This window comes from Delphinapterus leucas, chromosome 2 (assembly GCF_059928025.1).
Source record: "Delphinapterus leucas isolate spDelLeu-1000000601 "Yukka" chromosome 2, BTC_Dleu_Yukka2, whole genome shotgun sequence".
Taxonomy (NCBI): domain Eukaryota; kingdom Metazoa; phylum Chordata; class Mammalia; order Artiodactyla; family Monodontidae; genus Delphinapterus; species Delphinapterus leucas.
Window position 1 is genome coordinate 6,710,287 of NC_143130.1, and position 15,034 is coordinate 6,725,320.

The 15,034-nt window shown below is 45.0% G+C and overlaps 1 non-coding gene across 1 annotated transcript; it reads left to right on the top strand.

Annotated features, from left to right (window-relative positions):
• The first annotated feature begins 14,651 nt into the window (after positions 1 to 14,651).
• LOC115802848 (U6 spliceosomal RNA) lies at positions 14,652 to 14,760 on the top strand. The gene has a single exon (XR_004023399.1). It is a non-coding gene; the product is annotated as a U6 spliceosomal RNA (small nuclear RNA).
• The last annotated feature ends 274 nt before the right edge of the window (positions 14,761 to 15,034 follow it).

A 15,034-nucleotide genomic window follows, 5' to 3' on the forward strand; every position in this document is an offset into this window, starting at 1 on the left:
TACCCACTTAGGTCAGGAACTCTGCCTTTGCCTATGGGCCACCAGAGCCCATTTCTGTGTCTGGCAGGTCTAAACCCTCAACAATGTCTTGTGGTCACTGTGAAGGGGGTACCCTTAATTCTGGAGATATTTAATAAAAACAAGCTGCCAGTCAAAAATCAAAACAAAACCAAACAAGCAAACCCCAGATATACATTGATGCCTTCGTTGCATATTCAATTGCATTGCGATTTGGGAAGAATGGGTTTTGGACCATTGATGGTCAAGCAAAATATTCTCCTATACTAGAAGCATTAAACTGCAAGTATCTTTTTTTTTCTTTTTCTGTTTTTGGTATCTGAGGGCTGATTGGATTCAAGAATGAAGACAAAGGAAAATAATAAAACACAACTGAGAGTTGATGAAATAGTCATTTTTATGCATGGGAATAGTTCCGTCTGTGTCTCTAGAAAGAAAATATGGGTTTCATTTTGCAAACTCAGAGCAGAAATAAGATGCTTGAAGACATCCTGACACCGGAACAGCATTTTGAAATCTCACATATTGTACATTTCCTGATGACACCACATCTACAAAATGTGTCGTTTTCTAACGAAAGAGAAACCATATTCCGTCCGTAATCTGACAAGTCACCTCTGAAGGCCGAGTTTAGGGCTGATCTGCTCCTCATTTCCAGAACATATTCATGCAATTCCTATTTATAGGTGAAATCTAGTCACCACAAAACTGCAAGATAACAAAAGATTTTTACACGCCAAGGTGATAACCTACTTAAAGGAAAATCACTGATCACGGGGAGAGTGCAGACCACAGAAGATTTAACGCAAGTCTTGCTTCAGTGGAATTTGACCTGTGTAACCCTTTCCCTTCCTCATCTATGACCGTTCTACAGCAGAGCTTCTCTGCAGGCTTAATCCAAACTTTTCCTGCTGCTTTCCCTGCTCTGTTTCTGGCAGATGGCATTTTGCAGGACTGGGTTGAGTTAAGACAGCAAGTTTTGGTGGCTAGAAACACAAATGCATGAATGAAGGCAAGGTGAATTCCAGCGCACTCTTTCAGGAAACGGTAGAACAGGACCCATATAAGGCAGTGGGGTAAAATCTCTCTCCTCCTGGCCCTAAAAATATTAAAAGGACTTCATGGTATGAATAAACAACACCTCATTCCTTCCGGAGATGAATATTTCACACAGTATTCCAGTTCCCATTGTTCATGTTTGCAGTCTGTCCCTTCCCACATTTTATTTTAAGAGTAATAGATCTGCTTCAGTGTCCCAATTTTATGAATGTGGAAGCTAACCTTTTGCAGAGATCACATTGGTACCAAGTATAAATCAGAATGACAACAGAGTTCAAAATCGTATCATTCTTTTTCTGGCCCTCCTTCACCTCTATCCTTACCCACCACCATCGTCAATCTCTAGAAGGTACACACCTAGTTTCTAGAACCACCAATGTTACAGAAATAGTCTAAACTGGCACAGGCCCTCCCAGAGGTTCGGGCCAGAATGAAGACCCAGAGGCTCTGCAAAAGCATCCTCAGATCCGAGGCCAGCCCCCATTCATGAGAATTTCTAGGAGAACTCACTGATCCAGGATGTGGGATCTACGCAGGTTGCCGGCATCCCAGGCATCTTCTGAGACAAAAGATGGTTATGGGGCTTCCCTGGTGGCGCAGTGGTTGAGAGTCCGCCTGCTGATGCAGGGGACACGGGTTCGTGCCCTGGTCCGGGAAGATCCCACATGCCGCGGAGCGGGCTCGCTGAGCCTGTGCGTCCGGAGCCTGTGCTCTGCAATGGGAGAGGCCACAACAGTGAGAGGCCCGCGTACCGCAAAAAAAAAAAAAAGATGGTTATGATTCCTTTCCTCATTCCAAGGTGACGAGGCTGTAGGAAAATTACAGAAAATAAGCTGGTTGAAGGTAGACTTGCCAGATATCAAAATATACTATCAGGCCCACTAACTGAAAGAGTATAGATGTCATACAAGAAAAGAGATATAGACCAATGGAATAGGATGAAGAGTCCAGGAACTAAATGCAAATACACACACACACACACACGCACACAAATTTGTTACATGATGTAAATATCTTAAATTGGTAATTCATCGAGAAAAGATCCGATACCGTTGAAAGAATAGACTACAAGTTTCGCGGAAAAATGAAGATTGATCCCTATTTTATATTTTTTATAATCCTACCATGAGGGATGTCTTTCTATGTACCAAAAAAAAAAAAACCCAAAACAAAACAAAAACAAAAAACAACAACAAAAAAAACAAAGAACTCGGAAATTGCAAAGGAAAAGCTTGATAGGTTTTAAACTTCCCCGTGGTTAAAAAAAAAAAAAGACATATGATGTTAGTTTATATAACAAATGAGGGGAAATATTTGCAATGCATCTTTTTAAAGGTGAATATAGAAAGCCATTTTACAAATCAACAAGGGAAAGGGGAATTCTCCACCAGAAGAATGGGCAAAAAACAAAGAAGCAATTCACAAAGGTAGAACTACAGATACCAGGAAATGTTAGAGATCAAAGAAAGTCTTATTAAGCAACAATGATATATCAAATGTCACCTATCAGATTGGCAAAGACTGAAAAGAGTGAGCCTACCCAGGGTTAGCAAGGCTGAGGGAAATAAGACCGTTTTATCCAATGCTTATGGGAGTGGAAATTGATACTCCTTTCACGAGCGCAATCTGGCCCTTGGTATCTATCTAAATTCAAAATACGAATATCATTTGACCTGTGATCCCACTTCTGAAAATCTATCCTGAGAAACAGTCAGCCAGGTATGGGGAGAGGCAGGCACGCGCACTGTTAGGTGAGTATTGGGAGGGATGGGAGCACAGAAAAGGGATGCAAAATAGGCCTGGGCACCAGGGAGGGTTCAGGCAGTTTCCAAGAGGAGGGGAGGCTGGAGGCAAGTCTTGCAGGACAGGTGGAAAGGGGAACAAAAGAGGATGGGAAGACACAGGTAAGGTCGAGCGAGAACACTGTGCGGTTGGGGACACAGCAGTGCCTGGAAGCCAGGCTCAGGTTGCAGGTGGGAACCAGGAAGGGAAAGAGGAGGAGGGACAACTGCAACAAGAAGACGAAGGATGGCTGCTAACGGTGCCTGCTTTCTGGAGGAGGAAACTGGGGTTTGGTTACACAGCATGGGTGAACGCAGCTGGTCACATAAGTCGTAAAGACAGAGCAAGAATTTGAGCCCACGTTTTTCTGACCTTGGAGCCCAGACCACGGTCAGGAATTTGGACTCTATCTCGATGGCCCTGGGCCACTGTGGAAGGTGGGCGAAAAGTTAGGTCTGCCCTTCGGGAAGTTTGCTCTGGAGAGAGATGGGAGGGAGCCCAGGAGGAAAAAGAGACATCAAACAGGGCTCCATTGCTGGGAAAGATGGGGTGGGAATGGGGGTGGGGTGTTAGAAGATACCCAGGAGATAAAATCCACAACTGGGGACCAGTCGAGTGAAAGGTGGGGACAGGCAGAGCAGGAGTCAAGAATGACTCCTGATTTCTACCTGACAATACAGGTGAATGAGCGCAAACATCCAGACAATTGCCTATTGAGTCTTCTTTTTTTAAATAAATTTATTTGCGTTGGGTCTTCATTGCTGTGTGCCGGCTTTCTCTAGTTGCGGCGAACAGGGGCTACACTTGGTTGCGGTGCGCGGTCTCTAGGTGCGCGGCCTTCAGTAGTTTTCAGTAGTTGTGGCTCGCGGGCCCTAGAGCGCAGGCTCAGTAGTTGCGGCGCACGGGCTTAGTTGCCCCATGGCATGTGGGATCTTCCCAGACCTCGGCTCGAACCCGTGTCCCCTGCATTGGCACGCGGATTCTTAACCACTGCGCCACCAGGGAAGCCCTTGCCTACTGCACCTTGAACACACCTTATGTTCACACCTGTGCTCTCGTTCTTCCCTCCCCACGAAACATCATCCCTGACTGTCTTCAAGGTGAAATCCCAACCGTCCCTCAAAGCCTGTCTCCAAGTCTACCTCCTTTCTCATGAAATCATCACAGAAAACTCTCCCTTCACCCCACTCAGAGTGTGAGTCTTGGGGCATTTTGTTGTTCTCTCCTATTTGCCTTTATCTGCCCGAGAGTTAATCAACGATGCATGTTTCTCTTTCTCCCTCTTATCAGCCTTCTGCTGGCAAGGGCCACATGGCCACGTCATCTGCCCCTTCCACAGTTTTTGAAGAGTACAGCAGAATCTCTTCTGCATGGTAGATGTTTAAATAGTTGAAATCAAGAAAACAAATAGCTCTCCCCCTCTTTCCTCGCCTAGATTTTGCCTTCTCAGCTTTTAGCAAAGAAAGAGCTTCTTTCTTGCTCCAGAAGAAACCGAAGGAGTTGGAAGGCAGTTTTGGAATGCCTGCAGGAGATTTTCTTCATCGTTAACTGGCTGATAACACCGCAGGAAACTATCTTAAGGAAAACACACACAGTGATGAAACAGGAGGGTCCTATTACCACTTCCTTGCTTTACTGAACAGAAGATTTGCAGAGTAATTTCCAATGGAATGTCTTCCAAATGTATATAAATAGTCATGGTCAACTTGGTGAAAGTGTGTGTTTCCAAGATGAACTGATAAACGACACAAGATAAAAGAGGTCAAGGGGACAAGATGGATTGCATGGGACATTTATAGACAAAGTTTGCTCATTTTGCTGGAAAGCAAGTGAACAAGCAAAGACACCCTATGAGTCTGCCTCATTTTGGAGAGCACAGTGCAAAACTTTAATCTCAAAAAAAAAATTATAGATAAATGAATGAATGAACAAATGAATGAAGGATTGTTTACAGGACTGAAATATTCCATAGGTGAGGCATAAACAGATATTCATGCAAGAAATAAAGCTGATCCTGCGTAAAAAGGAATCAGTCCAACACGCTCCACCATGTCATGCTTTGGTCATCACAATGACACAGTGGGGTCCCTCCTGGAGTTGCTTTTCCTTTCACTGGTGACTCCATCCTCCAAATCAGAATTTCCCAAAGTGTGTTGCCTGGAACACTAATACCAGAAAATTTTCCACCAAGGGGGTGCCACGGTCCAATACATTTGTGAAATGTTTAACGTTATAACATCTCTCAGAGAATCACAGTGCGTCTTGGCATCATGGAGGCCCTGAAAAGTCCTACTATAAAGAAACTTTCGTACCCTTTATGTATGTGTTTTCCCAACTTACTTGGTCCGGGGACCTTCTGAGTGGAGTAAAAGTAAGACCTAGTAACCCCAGCTGGAAATAACGTCCCCAAACCCAACTGGGAACCTCAAGACCTTCCCATCTCTAGTTTTCCCTCCTTCTTCTGAACCTTACCTCCTCCCCTGAAAATACAACAGCCTTGCTGATCATTTCCTCAGAGCCCAGAGAGCTGACGAGAAAACATGAAGAGAGGATTTATTTCACCTAAAGTTGCTAATGGGTAATAACTTTTTAATTACCTCTCCCTGGGAGTATTTACATTTTTACTGAGGCCTTCTGAAAGATAATGGCTAAATTCAAAGAACAGTGCAAATGCCAAAAATCTTGCACCTGTATGTCGCGGAAGTCAAGTCACCTGTTCGTTCCATGAGCAGGGTCCCTACAGCAAAAGTGCAGGGAAATTATTCCCTCTCCCTGCCATCAAAGCAACTGCTGCGACAACAAAATAGCACACCCCACTCCTTTATGAACCGTGTGATTCAGCCCTCACCTTTACCTGGCTCACTCCTTCTCCAAAATCAGCATTGCTTCCTCCACTCTGATGCCTGGGCTAGGGAACGAAATGGGTGATGCCCTTTCACAAACCCAGCACCTCCCCTCCCCTGGCCCTAGAGCATTTATCACTGTGTGCAAGAGCTACTTATTTCTCTGCCTCAACCACCAGATTTTAAAGTGTGTGGAGGCAAAAATGTTATCTGTCTCATCTCCTTCTATATGCCCGGAGTCTGGTCCAGGATAGGGTCCATAGAAAATCAAAAACCTAAAGTGTAGAGAAGTTTGGTTGTTTTTAACCCTAAGGAACAAAAAACCCCATTTTCAAGAAGAAATTTAAAAGGAGAAGATGAATATATGAAAATGGATAAGTTGGTGAAAGTCCAGTGGGCCCATTCAGCTGTGCACAATATTAACTGAGCATAGCTATATACGCCGTTATAGGAGAAACTGCAGGAAAACAAATGATGTATAAGATTCAATTCCTACCTTCGAGGAACCTAAAATAATGAAGTGATCATCATACTCTTCCACTGGCCTTCAAACATGGCTGACGTGGGACAGCGTTTCTGAGATCTGAGAATATCCTGTCTATGTGGGTTGGCCAATTCCCTCTCAATCCACTAAGAACTCGAATGTTCATTAGATTGCAAGTTTCACCCTGGTACCAGGGCCAACAGCTGACAATAGGGTAGTTTCCTAGTGCAAGGAGGGGTCGCCCACAGGATACCTAACCGACTCGGTGTGTTTCTGTGACTAAATACTGTGTAGGCATTAGCTCAGCAGGCCAAATGCAAGGGACGGCTCAGGGGAGAGGAAGTCGGGGGGGGCGGGTGGGGAGCTGGGCGTCTCTGCTGGTGAGTGTGACAGCAGCTGCATGGGGAACATCTGGGTCCTGTCAGAGTTTCCCAGAGATCTCCTCTGTCCAACTGCAGCATGAGCAAATTAAGATTGATAAATTGTATGGCTCTTTCTGGCTTTAAAGATCCCAGATGCTCTGCTAAATTAATGGATGCTCTATCTCCACTCAATCTGACACCAAAACAGAGCCTTGAAAATGTACCAGACCGCCACTCCCCCAGCCATCTGAGCACACCCAGGGCAGCCCTGCTTCTTCGGCCTGGATTCCTGTGTGCAAACTTATGTATTTAGTTGGCATGTGTGTGTGTGCATATGTATACACATGCATTTTCAGACCAGAGCTTATCTTCACCGTAGGGCACGTGTACACAGTCTTGGCAACAAACATACATCTTGAAGCAAAAAGTACTCCACTGGCCCAGAGTTCCTTAAACACCAAACTGTCCACTATAGAATAACGCCAAGGGAGATGAGATCATCTGTGTCATTGGGAAACAATCATTTTATGCAAATAGAACACATTGCTAATTCTATTACCTAAGACTGTTCTGTTCTTACTCTCTAGCACTTAGTTCACTAACCCGGCTCTCTACGTGGCTGACAGCGTGTTTTGTTTCTAACAGTAGAAAAATTACAGTCAAATATATCTTGAGGAAGGGTCTTTGGGGCACTTAGCTAAACTCTTCTGTCTCTGTGAGATTCTAGAGATCAAATCCAACTGGAGAGTGGCCTCTTGGTGGCCATCCAGGTAGCCCTAAGCTTGCAACTCCAAAGGAAGTATCTCTTATAATGGTACTTCCTCTAGAATGAAACTGACTAGAAGGAAATATCCCTAAGAAAGGAAAAGCAGTCTAGGAAGGCACCAAAGCCAAAAAAGAAGAAAGGTCCTGCAAATTCAGACCACTGGATTCTCTCCTTCCATCGTCTCTTTCTGATAAAGGTACTAAAGGGAAGTAGATAGAATTTATCCTCTATGACGTAACCCTCAAAAATCTTAAAATATTCCTAAACATCCCTAAATTCCCTGTCAAGGGTTGGAAGAACGACGTATAACAATGATTTTGGGGCTTCCCTGGTGGCACAGTGGTTGAGAATCTGCCTGCCAATGCAGGTGACATGGATTCGATCGCTGGTCCCATGGGAAGATCTCACATGCCGCGGAGCAACTAAGCCCGTGAGCCACAACTACTGAGCCCGCGTGCTGCAACTACTGAAGCCCGCACACCTAGAGCCCGTGCTCCGCAACAAGAGAAACCACCGCAATGAGAAGCCCGAGCACCGCAACGAAGAGTAGCCCCCGCTAGCTGCAACTAGAGAAAGCCCACGCACAGCAACGAAGACCCAACGCAGCCAAAAATTAATTAATTAATTAAAAAAAAAGATTTTGTGTGCCCAAGTTCTTCTTAGCAAACTGTGCCTGGACACAGGCCCCAAGTCAGAGGCCTTCAGTGTGGGAACCACAATGGTTTCCTCAGCTGCTAGTTATTTGGTTTTCAAAGTTCTCGCATTTCCAGAGACCACTAATCCTATCAGCCAGCCAGCTTCCACTCATTCACTCACTCATTCGTTCATTCATCCAACAAGTACTCACAGAGCATTTACTATCCCGTGTGCAGGGGCACCTTGGCGAAAAGCAGCCTCATGGTTCTCAGGATGAGATGCCAGGACCAGGAGCATCAGGTTCACCCGGGAACTTGTTAGAAACGCAGATTCACCGAGGCTCCGTCTCAGACCTACTGAACTACAAGCTCTCAGTGTGGCCCCAGAACTCTGTGTTTTAACAAGCCCTCCAGCAGACGCTGACGAACATCAAGTTGGAGAACCACTGGTGTAGACCAGACCCCACTTGCTCAGAGCGTGCTTTCTCCTAGAGGAGAGCCGTAAATGACTACGTGTGATGTAATGTCAGGCAATTATCGATGCTCCTCAAAAAAGGGAAATCAAGAAAACAGGGGTAGAGTGATGGGATGCTATTTCAGTTGGGCAGTCACGGAAGGAAGACCTCCCTTCCGAGCAGTGAATGGAGTGAGAGGCTGGGACAGCACTGCTGGCTCCGCGTCAGAGCCCTGCATCCCGTTTCCCTTCCGAGTTTCCAGGTAGATATCAGACCACACTGGGAAGACGCTTGTCTCGCCAGCCATTCCAGAATGCCTATGAGAATTTGAATCCTGAAGAAAAGCAGAAATCTAGTACCTGCTCCAAACCTCCAAGGTCTGAAATCAGCAGATCCCAAAGTAGCCAAGAGCCTCAGTGATTCCACGGAGACCATTTGTGACAGACATCAGGAAGAACTTCTTGACAGCAAAGATTATGAAAATACAGAAGAGGCTGCCAAAGAAGACAGAGGAACTCTTTCCTGAAGGGAAGATTATTCTCCAACACTCACGGTTTAAGTGCAGTTTTGGTGGGAGGTAAGCCTGAAACAGATGATACTTTGGGGTCACAGTTATTCCCAAGATCATGAACACCTGCTGTATCACTTTTTCCAACGCTCTTTATGAAAATCCTCAGACATACAGAAGAATAGGAGGACGATCATACATAGACCTAACATGTAGAAATCAAAATTTTTAACATTTTGCCATATTTGTTTTATCTATACAGATGAAGAGATAATAAATAAATATTGCAAGTCATTTGAAAGTAAATTACAGATATCATGTAATTTACCCCTAAATTACCCCTAAATATATAATCATGCATCTCTTAAAAATAAAGCCATTTTCCTACATAATCACAATTACCGCCCCAAGGAAATTATTGATAATTTTCTATTATCTGATAATATCTACTTCCTATTCAAGTTTCCGCAGTTGTTCCAAAGGTGTCTTTTAATTACTTCTTTAGGGGAAGGTTGCAATATGCTTGCCTTGTTTGGGTAGAGATTTGAGCTCCATTTGGTTTTAAATACACATGTAGATACTGACATTGAAATTACACCAAAATTCAGTATGAATCACACCAAAGCTTAATATGGTGATGATTACAAACCCAATAGTTATGACTACTAAACAGTTCATGGAAAAATGTGAGGAAGGGAAGGAAGGACCCCAGAAAAAGAGACTGAGTCGCTTGTAAACTGAATGTTTGTGTCTCCCCAAAATTTGTACCTTGAAATCCTAATCCCTAATGTGATGTTATTAGGGAGTGGAGGCTTTGGGAGATAATTAGATATGGGAATGGAGCCCTCGTGATATAATTCGTACCTTTAAAAAAAAATGAGAGGGCTTCCCTGGTGGCGCAGTGGTTGAGAGTCCGCCTGCCGATGCAGGGGACACGGGTTCGTGCCCCGGTCCGGGAAGATCCCACATGCCGCGGAGAGGCTGGGCCCGTGAGCCATGGTCGCTGGGCCTGCACATCCGGAGCCTGTTCTCCACAGCAGGAGAGGCCACAACAGTGAGAGGCCCGTGTTAAAAAATAAAAATAAAAAAAAAATGAGAGAGCTTGAAATCTGAAAAAGAGGGGATATATGTATACATATAACTGATTTACTTTGCTGTACAGCAGAAACTACCACAACATTGTAAAGCAACTAGATTCCAATAAAAATTAATTTTAAAAAACTGAGAGAGCTTGTTTCCTTTCTCTATCTTTTCCTCTCTCTCTCTGTCTCTCTCTCTCTCTCTCTCCAGACATGTGAGGATACAGCAAGAAATCAACCAACTATAAACCAGAAATCGGGCCCTCACCAAATACCAGATCTGCCAGCACCTTGAACTTCAGCCTCCAGAACTGTGAGAAAGACAAGTTTGCCGTTTAATGCACTCAGTCTGTGATCGTTTGTTACAGCAGCCCAAGCTGACTGAGACAGAGGCTGAATGTATTCACTCATCTCTTCAGCCAGTAGGCTTGCCCTTGGACATGGGGTGATGTGCAAACCGCACTACCCTGTGATCTGCGGGTCAGCTGGGCCAGTACGGGAGGAGGGCAGGAGAAACGGCTGCCCCATGAGGAGGATCCCTTCCTTGGCTCGGGACTACCCATCACCTACCTGTTTCAGCTCACTGCCATACATGTAGAATCCTTTCTGTTAACTTCTAACATGGGATTTTAACTTTGCAGCGGACTCACTCATGGTCTCCAGGGGCCCTTTGTCTCGGGGAGGTAAGCTGGGCTACTGCGATCAGAGTGCCAAGCAGAGGGGTGCTGGATGACCCTAGTCAGTGGACCAATAAATAAAGGTGCTGGATGACCACCTTTATCCAAGGTCGTCTTGGATAGAGGCTCAAACAGAAGAGCCAACGGAATAGGATGCCAGGTCAAGGGGTGTCTGGGCCACGGTGGATGATTCTTTGGCTACTTGAGCGTGTGTGTGGATGGGGGAAGGAAGACATCTCTCTGCATCCCTTTTTGGAGGGATCTGTCTAAAAATGGGCACACAAGAGACATAAAGCTTGACTCTCAGGGACAAAAGTCATCTGTAATACCATAATCATTGAACAGAATGCTAGAAATGTAAGAGAATATGAGGTCTGTTCATTGAACAAATATTTATGGAGCATCTGTTAAAAGACTCAGGAATCTGTTAGACAGTTTAGGAGACTCAGGCAATCAATGCTGGCTGGCTCTGCCCTTCAGAAGGTTACAGAACAGCAGGAAGGAAAGTATCAGTGACTTTCTGAGGACACATAGCTATGGTGGTGGTACAGTAACACTTAAAGCGTAAGTTTCTTAATTTCCCACCCAAGGCCGTGTCCACCAGCTCACACTGGCCTTGGTGAGATTTCATTTTACGTCAGTTCTTTGTTAGTGTCATTCCATGTAAGTTTCAGGAGGTCAGAAACTTCGATTTGTTCCCTATTTTATCCCTCACCCGGTGGGGAACACACATGCTGTGGGTCTGACGCATGATAGGTGTGCACAATACATTTTCTAACTAAACGAACATGCAATTCTAAGGCCATGCAGTATATTACAACGTCTCCTTGCCTGCTGTGCTAAACACTTTCAATTTGTATTTAACTTGTTTGTCCCCTACCGCCCTTTACACAGAGGTAGAAGAGATGATGATCATGACTTTAAATAGCTCAGGATATTTTGTTCTCAGATCTGGCCTTACTGTTCAGAAGTGACTTTATTCTCATGTTAGTCTTAAATAACGAAAACCATACAGGCAGAAGCTATCTGATCCAACTCTTTGGGGGTAAAAAATCAACACTACTGCAACATTAATGCAAGTTATCGGTGTAGCTTAAATACTAATCCATTGATCCTCCTCCCGTTTTATTAAAGCAAGAAAAATCACATCATAGATTTTCTGTGACTTGACAAGAAACCAAAGCAATGTCTAGATAACTTGAAGAGTTCATGTATCACTTGGACAGTAGCCTAATCGGCATTTAACCCAAGCAGTATTCTCCATAGTAAACACAATTTAGAAATATAATTTCCATTGTTGCTGAAAGCCTCTTCTGGGCTTAATTTTTAACTCTGATTGAATTTTCCAAGGCAGTGAATGCTTTTTCAGTCTCCTCTCAGTTAGAAATATGCCAGTCATTTGGGATAAAGAGTTAACAGTTATCGAGACTTTGGAATCCTTCAGTCTGTGAGGTCATTTTTTATAATAAGCTTAATAACCAGGCAGATAGCTCCCATCTACGTTCTTAGTGTTTCACAGTAACAGGAGAGGCATTGTCCAAACCCCGCCGTTTACTTTTTTTATTCTATTTGCAATTATTTCAAACACTCTCCGGAGAGGTTAGGGCATCTTTCTGTGGAGGTGGGCTATCTATCAGCAATGACCCAAATCTTATACCTGGTGTTTCTCAGGCTCAGTTAGAAACTCAAGCTGAGCTTCTGGTCCTGGCTGGACGTCAGCGGAACAGACTTCCACGGTGCCATTTTATTAACTCACTCCAGGAGACAATGCGGTCTGCAAGGAGACTTTGTTTTCTCCGAGTCTGCTGATCAGCTGCGGTGAGAAGGGAATGATCCCTTGGCTCCAGTTTCACTGGGCCTCATCCTTTTCTCAAGCCTTTTAACACAGGTCACCACATATCCTATTTTCTGTTCAGTATGGTGAGGAGGGTGAAAGGACCGGAAGGGGTGGGTGAGAGCTCGGACCCTCGGTAGCTGGACGGGGTCCTCTGAGCCCTGGTTCTCTTTGCACGCTGCGCTCCTACCCGCCAACATCAGCCACTAGCTTTGCTGTCCCAGCGCCCACGGATAAGTTACCTCTCACAGTCACGGGCTTTTAAGAGGGAGCAAAGTTGGGGGCAGGATGTAGGAGAAGACACTAGCCTCACCTTCCATCCTTTGCCCAACAGCCCCAGGCTCAACCTCGAATTTCACCTGCTACCCCCGGACCCTCTTGACCTAAGAGGCATTTTTACCCAAATTCTGAGCCCTCTCTTGCCTCAAGGGCCAGGAGCCCTTATCCGGGAAGAATGACCAGCTCACCTTCTCGCTCTCTAAAGCTTCCCATGCTGGGCTTCCCTGTTGGCGCAGTGGTTAAGAAGCTGCCTGCCAATGCAGGGGGACGCGGGTTCGAGCCCTGGTCCAGGAAGATCCCACGTGCCACAGAGCAGCTAAGCCCGTGCGCCACAACTACTGAGCCTGCGCTCTAGAGCCCGCGAGCCACAACTACTGAGCCCGCTTGCCACAACTACTGAGCCCGCGCACCTGGAGCCCACGCTACGCAACGAGAGAAGCCACCACGATGAGAAGCCCGCGCAGCACAACCAAGACCCAACGCAGCCAAAAGTAAATAAATAAATTTATTAAAAAATAAACTTCCCTGTGCTGAGAGAGGCTGACGGCCTTGGGTTCACCTGAGAGGAAGCAGCAGGCCTGCACCCCTGGGAGCCGTGCACAGTGGGATTGGGCACCCGGCCTGGCTGGAACTGCTGGAGCTGGTAGGAAGGGAGCTTCAGAGAAGAACACTTCCTGCCCCCAGGATGCCTTTCTGTGTGTACTACAGCAGTGCCCCAAGAGGATTACAGTCAAGTGTTTCTGAATTGTCCGGTTGGTACTTAATGCTGGAAGATTCCTCAGAAGTGATGGGTACACACCGAGGAACTAGTCTCACATTCTGACTCCTTATCTGGGCAGATTGCTTTGAATCACTCAGTGGCTCCTTACCTTGACAAGCATGGCCCGGTCATCTGGTCCCGGCCTCACTCTCCAGCCTGGGCTCACAAGCTTCTTGCTCTGGAAACTCTGTACTCTTTGCAGTTCCTTGTATACTAGGCCAGGAGTCCAAAGATTTTATCTGTAAAGGTCCAAATATAAATATTTTAGGTTTTGCAGGCCCTACAGACTCTGCAACTTGCATATCTTGCATATATACCTAATGCTATATTTCTATTTGGTTTTGTAATCATGTTTTTATATACATTTCCCCATCAGACTCTGATTTTGCAGGCAAAGATTATTCATCTTTATATCTTTGTATCTCTAGAATCCAGCAAGTATCTGCCATATCTAGTGTTAAATGAATAATTTTTAGTGAATGAACCGAACAACAATACCAATGAAAGTCAAGCTATATCCCCTCCCAAACTACCTCTAAAAGAAAAATGAAAAAAAAATGAAAGGAAGAAAGGGAGAGAAGAGAAAAGAAAAGAAAAGGAAAAAAAAAAGAAAAACTAAGACAGACAACAGCCAAATGCCAGAACCTGGGAGTCATTTACACTAACTGTAAGTCCTACAGAACTGAACGAAGAAAAGCAATCAGCTGCTCACGTGTGCTGCAGACAGACAGTCATCTAGACCTGCCAGGAGAAAAGAGCTTGAACCCAGTCTATCTGCCTCTGGACTCAGAGACTCAGGGTCTGTAACGTATGGAACAATCATTTCTTACACATGTAGATTCTGCTTTGGGGGCAGTGAGCTGTCATAAATTCTCCCATCACCCTTTATTCCTCCCCATTTTCTCCCTAACTTAGAGCCTCCCAATCTTCCTGTCCATTCAGATATCAGACAGAATTCCCAGAAAGTGGGGAGAAGACGTGGTCCTCCTACAGATCACAGTGAATGCAAGGAAGGCGGTGCAGTGCACAATCTCCCCTGGGTTAGTTTTTCAGAGGATGGGGCAGTGAGTAGAGTAGGAAATAACTTCACCTCAGCTCATCAGAATCACAGCAAGTGTGTGCCATGCTCAGTTCAAAATTTGAACAATACAGAGAAAACTAGCAAAGTCCCTGTGCAAGGATGACACGTAAATTCCTGAAGCACGCTTTAAAAGTTTATGCTGTGTAAATTTTACCTCTCTCTCTCCCTATATCTATCTATCTATCTAATATATATGTGTGTGTGTGTGTGTGTGTGTGTGTGTGTGTGTGTGTGTGTGTGTGTGTATATATAAACTAATAAATGAATAGATGTCTCCTCGACCCTGGAAACTGAGCTGGGAGTTATACACACTAAGCAGTCCTTTGGCTGTAAACCTCAGGATGTGCCAAAACCAGCATTTGAGTGGACAGTAAATGTGGCCAAGAGCAATCTTCACTCTCTATAGCTATTG